This window comes from Heterodontus francisci, chromosome 17 (genome assembly GCF_036365525.1).
Source record: "Heterodontus francisci isolate sHetFra1 chromosome 17, sHetFra1.hap1, whole genome shotgun sequence".
In the NCBI taxonomy this organism is placed as follows: domain Eukaryota; kingdom Metazoa; phylum Chordata; class Chondrichthyes; order Heterodontiformes; family Heterodontidae; genus Heterodontus; species Heterodontus francisci.
Window position 1 is genome coordinate 6,391,380 of NC_090387.1, and position 6,558 is coordinate 6,397,937.

The 6,558-nt window shown below is 44.4% G+C and overlaps 1 long non-coding RNA gene across 1 annotated transcript; it reads right to left on the minus strand.

Annotated features, from left to right (window-relative positions):
* Positions 1 to 569: 569 nt before the first annotated feature.
* LOC137378706 (uncharacterized) lies at positions 570 to 2,888 on the minus strand. The gene is made up of 2 exons (XR_010976641.1): positions 2,761 to 2,888; positions 570 to 1,274 (listed from the first exon to the last, which is right to left on the minus strand). It is a non-coding gene; the product is annotated as an uncharacterized lncRNA (long non-coding RNA).
* Positions 2,889 to 6,558: the final 3,670 nt, after the last annotated feature.

Here is a 6,558-nt window from a genome sequence, read left to right on the forward strand (position 1 = left end):
GGAAGGCCCGGCCCAATATTGCTGGCAGTGGCGAGGCCTCGGGACGGCTCCCCCACCACTCAGCAAAGGGAGCCTTATTTAGTATTTACATTTATTTAAATTAAGGATTTATTACCTTGCTGCTCCTGCTGTCCGCCCCAGAGCAATATTGATGCCGGTGGCTGGCAGTCCCATGAATTTAGATCCCCGTCCGGCGATCCAAGGCGGAACACTGGTGGGGAGGGTATGGTGGTGGGGGGGTGGGGGAGCAGCCTCGGACTCATTTCATTGGTCTAGGGGATAGTGGGAAGGGGTAAAGTTTAAAGTTTATGAACATTTTGGGGGGGGAAGGCCAGGTGCACAAGGTAAGTGTTTTGGGGGGTTAAATGCAGGTAATTAATTCGATTGTTATTGGGGAAGGGTGGGAGAGGGTCAGGATCAATTGTTACAACTGAGGCAGGAGTAATGCACTGTCAATTCCGTCCCAATACTCCAAAGGTCACTGCATATTATTAAAGTTTTCCCCCCTACTGGAAAATTAGCCAAATTAAACACTTCAGTAACTTCCAGAATAAAACAGACCAAACAACAACAAATTAACTATTTATTCATAAACTAAATCTTAAACACTATTAAGATAAGTTTATGTCTAAAGACCTTGGAACTTCTTATTTATCCTAACTCCCCCATTCACAGACAAACATTCAAAAATCAACAGCTAACCGGTTTTAAAGATGGTGTTTTTAAAAATTAGCTGTTTCTTAAGAATAAATAAATAACTGGGTTGTAAGTCTTTATGGGTTACGTTCCTGATGGGTGAGGTATCCTAGTGCAAAAACAATCAGATGCCACTCGAAGTCTCCAAGCAGATTTGATGAACAGTCTTTACTTGATAGACATTCAAAGCACTTCAGCTGCAGCAGGCGTCACACAGTTCTTTCAATGCAGAGTATAATGACAGGTCTATATTTGGATTTTAAAATTGGTAGTCTTTCAGTCGAAACTTAAAGAAAAGGAATATTGCTACCTCCAGCATACAAATGTTCTCTTCAAAGGGTTTTTTTTTTCCTCCTTAGGCAAGTAACACAGCTCATTGTAGAATTTCTACTGAGAGAATTAGACAGCTCCTTCCTCCAGTAAGCATGCTTCACTGGTGTCTCTAGTTCAAACCGGTTGAAGCTGGTTTTTACGCACCGTCAAAAGTTACAGTACACCATGTGACTTCCCTCTCTTGCTGTGGCTTAGGATCAGGTGCCGCTGGCACACTGTGGTTCTTAGATTTTAAAGGCACACTGCTTTAATCAGAGGAGGAAAAAAACAGTTCAGTGACACAATTTATTTTATTTTTTAAAAACAGTGTCTCTTTAAATAATTAAATTGAATGTGGGGCTCGAAGCCCTTTAAAAATGGCATCAGCACCTGCACAAAGGCTGCTGATGCCAGAGCCAGGGATGGACCGCCCGTCCACTCCACGTCATCGGTGGGGGCGGTCTGCTTGTAAATTTCACAATCCCTATCCTTAAACCTGCAAATTTTATAATCTGTATCCCGCATAAGTAATTTTGATGCTATCCAATTTTATGTGTTTTCAGTTGTAGCATATGAGACTTATCTTTGGGAAAAAGGGGGATGTTGTATTAACAGTGATACCTTAAAAGTGGTGTCTCTTTAAGAACTCAGTATGCTAATGAGCTAAGTACCAGGATGTAGTAATGTGACTAGAAGCCATTGTCACTCCACAACTGTAACACCCAGACGAAGATTCTGTAAATAGTTTGCTCTGTAGTGTATATACTAGTTTAGCTGTTAATAAACTTGTTAGAGATCTTCAATGAGCTGGACTCTGTGCATCTCATTATGTTGCATAAGACAAAATAAAGAACTCATTACAGTCTTGCTGCATGTAGACGTGCACTGCTTCAGTATCTGATGATTGCGAATGGTGCTGAACATTGTGCAATCATCAGCGAACATCCCCATATCTGACCTGATGTTGGAGGGAAGGCCATTGAGAAATTAGCTGAAGATGGTTGGGCCTAGGACACTACCCTGAGGAACTCCTGCAGTGGAATTATTAATTTAAGGACACGGAGTCAGTTCATTGGGAACTCGGTCTGTCTCTGGAAAATGTTACATAAGGAACAGGGGTTGGGAAGGAGGTCAAACTGTAACAATAGAGAATTTCAGAATGTTATTGTCAAAGTTTCACATGAAAACTCCGAAGTACTTTTTAAAAATCCATGAATCCAGAGTAGAACACAGGACTGGATATGAAAGGGATTAAAGAAGAGGAAATCAGTACTTGCGAGGAGGTGCAGTGTCAGGGGGAGAGGGAGTGCAGGGTGGAGTCCCTGAGGGGTCAGTGCCCGTCTGGGGGGAGAGGGAGGTGTGTCCTACCCACTGGACTATGTTCTTAGCTCCAGGAACGAGCTGGATTTTGAAACAAATTGGAACTTTCCAGATTAATGAACAGGGAGAGCAGTATAAACACACAGTGAGTTAGTGATTTACAGCAGACTGCTCAACATTTGCACAAGGCACACAGCAGCTCAGCTTCCTCTCTTGATCCAGATTCCCGATGATCTGGTTTTGTGCTGATCCGGGAGTTAATCAATCACTTTTGTTTTAAATCAACACGACTGGGAATATGGTCAGTGGAATTTGAGGCACCTTTAAAGTTTCTCAACATGGGAGAGAGAACGAGATCAAAATGTGATTTTTTTTGACAAATGTTGGGTCACAAGATTGGGTGGATTGCGAAGGCTGGAACTAACCACTTACCGTCTGGGAGAGGAGCAGACCTGCAGGAAGAACACGGAGCAGGGAGCCAATAAATAGAGCCCGAGGATCGCGGCCTAGAGCAATTACCATCTGGGAGAGGAACAGAGAGGAGTCCAGGCACGCCAGAATTTGAAAACAAAGTGAACAGTGATGTCACAGGAAAGCTGTAAGGTGATTGACCTGCTGTTAGGGAGTTTCAGTAAATAGCTGGGTGAGTAACTAAAGTAAAGAGAAAGGAAAGGTCTACAGTTTTTTTATATAGTAAGTCGTGTTCATTAGGGAATCAAGGTCCCTAGTGTAATTTTTCAGTAATTTAAGGGAGTAAATTAAGGATAAGTCATGGCAGAGCAGCTCGGCAGCATGGAGTGCTCCTCCTGTGCAATGTGAGAAGTCAGGGACACTTCCAGTGTCCAGGGTGAACACGTGTGCAGGAAGTGTCTCTGGCTACAGCTACTCGAAATTCGCGTTTTGGATCTGGAGCAGGGGCTGGGGACACTGTGGAGTATCCGCGAGGCTGAGATCATCGTGGATAGCACGTACAGGGAGATGGTCACACCGCAGGTAACGACTGCTCAGGCAGAAAGGGAATGGGTGACCCCACCATGCAGTGTAGAAGAACTAGGCAGGTGGTGCAGGAGTCCCCTGGATCCATCTCCCTATCTAACAGATTTTCCACTTTGGATACTGTTGGAACAGATAGCTTCTCAGGGGAATGAAGCAAGAGCCAAGTCTGTGGCACCATGGGTGGCTCAGCTGCACAGGAGGGGAGGAAAAGAAGTGGGAGAGCTACAGTGATAGGGGATTCTATTGTAAGAGGTACAGATAGGCGTTTCTGTGGCTGCAAATGTGACTCCAGGATTGGATGTTGCCTTTCTGGTGCTAGCGTTAAGGATGTCACGGAGCGTCTGCAGGACATTCTGAAGGGGGAGGGTGAACAGTCAGAGGTCGTGGTTCACATTGGTACGAACAACATAGGTAGAAAGAGGGATGGCGTCCTACAACAAGAATTTAGGGAGCTAGGTATCAGATTAAAAAGCAGGACCACAAAGGTTGTAATCTCTGGATTACTACCGGTGCCACGTGCTGGTGAGTAGAGGAATAGAAGGATGTAACAAATGTGTGGCTGAAGAGATGGTGCAGGAGGGAGGGCTTTAGTTTCCTGGATCACTGGGTCTGTTTCTGGTGAAGGTGGGACCTGTACAAGTCGGACACGTTGCACCTGAACCGGAACGGGACCAACATCCTTGCTGGGAGGATTTCTTGTGCTATTGGGGGGGTTAAACTAATTTGGCAGGGGGATGGGATACAGAGTGGAGGTACAGTAGGGGGTGATGTACAGCCAAATATAGAAGAGAAACTGAGTCAATCTGGAAGGCGGAGCAAATATAGACCTGTTAAGGCACAAGTGAATAATGCAAGGCTGGATTGTATCTATTTTAATGCAAGAAGTCTTACAAGTAAGGCAGATGAATTGAGGGTATTGATTAACACACATAATAATATGTTATTATTGCTATCACAGAGATATGGCTGAGGGAGGGGCAGGACTGGCAGCTCAATATTCCAGGGTATAGAATCTTCAGGCATGACAGAGGAGGGGATAAAAGAGGTGTTGATTAAGGAGTCAATTACTGCAGTAAGGAGGGATGATATCTCAGAAGGTTCCTCAAATGAGGCCATATGGGTAGAACTTAAAAACAAAAAGGGGGACAATCACTTGGCTGGGAGTGTACTACAGGCCTCCAAACAGTCAGGGAGAGATAGAGGAGCAGATATGTAGGCAAATCTCAGAGAAGGGTAAAAATAATATGGTAATAATAGTAGAGGATTTCAACTTCCCCAATATCAACTGAGATAGTCTTAGTGCAAAAGGCTTAAAGGGAGCTGAATTCTTAAAGTGCATCCAGGAGAGCTTTTTGAGCCAGTATGTAGAAAGTCCTACAAGAGAAGGGGCAGTACTGGACCTAATCTTAGGGAATGAAGCTGGACAAGTGGTAGAAGTGTCAGTGGGGGAGCATTTTGGGGATAATGACCATAACTCTGTAAAATTTAAGGTAGTTATGGAAAAGGACAAAGATGGACCAGAAATAAAAGCACTGAATTGGAGGAAGGCCGATTTCAATATGATAAAACAAGATCTGGCCAAAGTGGACTGGGAGCAGCTACTGTAGGAAAGTCAACATCAGACCAGTGGGAATCATTCAAAGAGGAAATAGTGAGAGCTCAGAGCCAACATGTACCCAAAAGGTGAAGGGTAGGAACAACAAGTCCAGAGAACCCTGGATGTCAAGGGATATAGAGGGTTGGATCAGAAAAAAAAAGGAGGCTTATGGCAGATTCAGAGCACTGAAAACAACGCAGACTGTAAAGGAGTATAGAAAGTGTAGGGGTGTACTTAAAAAAGTAATTAGGAGAGCGAAGAGGGGGCATGAAAAAACACTGCCAGGAAAGATAAAGGAAAATCCCAAGGCGTTTTATAAGTATATTCAGGGCAAGAGGATAACCAGGGAAAGAGTAGGGCCCAAAGTGGCAATCTGTGTATTGAGCCTGAGGACATAGGTGAGGTTTTAAATGATTACTTTTCATCTGTGTTCACTATGGAGAAGGACGATGTAGGTGTAGAGATCAGGGAGGGGGATTGTGATATACTTGAACATATTAGCATTGAAAGGGAGGAGGTATTCGCGGTTTTAGCAGGCTTAAAAATGGATGGATCCCCAGACCCAGATGAGATGTGTCCCAGGCTGTTATGCGAGGCAAGGCAGGAGTTCGCACGGGTTATGACACAAATTTTCAAATCCTCTCTGGCCACAGGAGAGGTACCAGAGGACTGGAGGACAGCGAATGTGGTGCCATTATTCAAGAAGGGTAGCAGGGATAAACCAGGTAATTACAGGCTGGTGAGTCTAACATCAGTGACTGGGAAACTATTGGAAAAAATTCTGAGGGACAGGATTAATCTCCACTTGGAGAGGCAGGGATTAATCAAGGATAGTTAGCATGGCTTTGTCAGGGGAAGATCATGTTTAACAAATTTCATTGAATTTTTCGAGGAGGTGACTAGATGTGTAGATGAGGGTAAAGCAGTTGATGTAGTCTACATGGATTTCAGTAAGGCTTTGATAAGATCCCGCATGGGAGATTGGTTAAGAAGGTAAAAGTCCATGGGATCCAGGGCAATTTGGCAAATTGGATCCAAAATTGGCTTAGTGGCAGGAGGCAGAGGGTGATGGTCGAGGGTTGTTTTTGCAAGTGGAAGCCTGTGACCAGTGGTGTACCACAGGGATCGGTGCTGGGACCCTTGCTGTTTGTAGTGTACATTAATGATTTTGAGGTGACTATTGGAGGTATGATCAGTAAGTTCGCAGATGACACAAAAATTGGTGGTGTTATAAATAGTGAGGAGGAAAGCCTTAGATTACAGGACAATATAGATGGGCTGGTCAGATGGGCGGAGCAGTGGCAAATGGAATTTAATCTTGAGAAATGTGAGGTGCTGCATTTTGGGAGGACTAACAAGGCAAGGGAATATACAATGGATGGTAGTACCCTAGGAAGTACAGAGGGTCAGAGGGACCTTGGTGCACTTGTCCATAGATCACTGAAGGCAGCAGCACAGGTAGATAAGGTGGTTAGGAAGGCATATGGGATACTTGCCTTTATTAGCCGAGGCATAGAATATAGGAGCAAGGAGGTTATGATGGAGCTGTATAAAACACTGGTTAGGCCACAGCTGGAGTACTGTGTACAGTTCTGGGCACCACACTATAGGAAGGATGTGATTGCACTGGAGAGGGT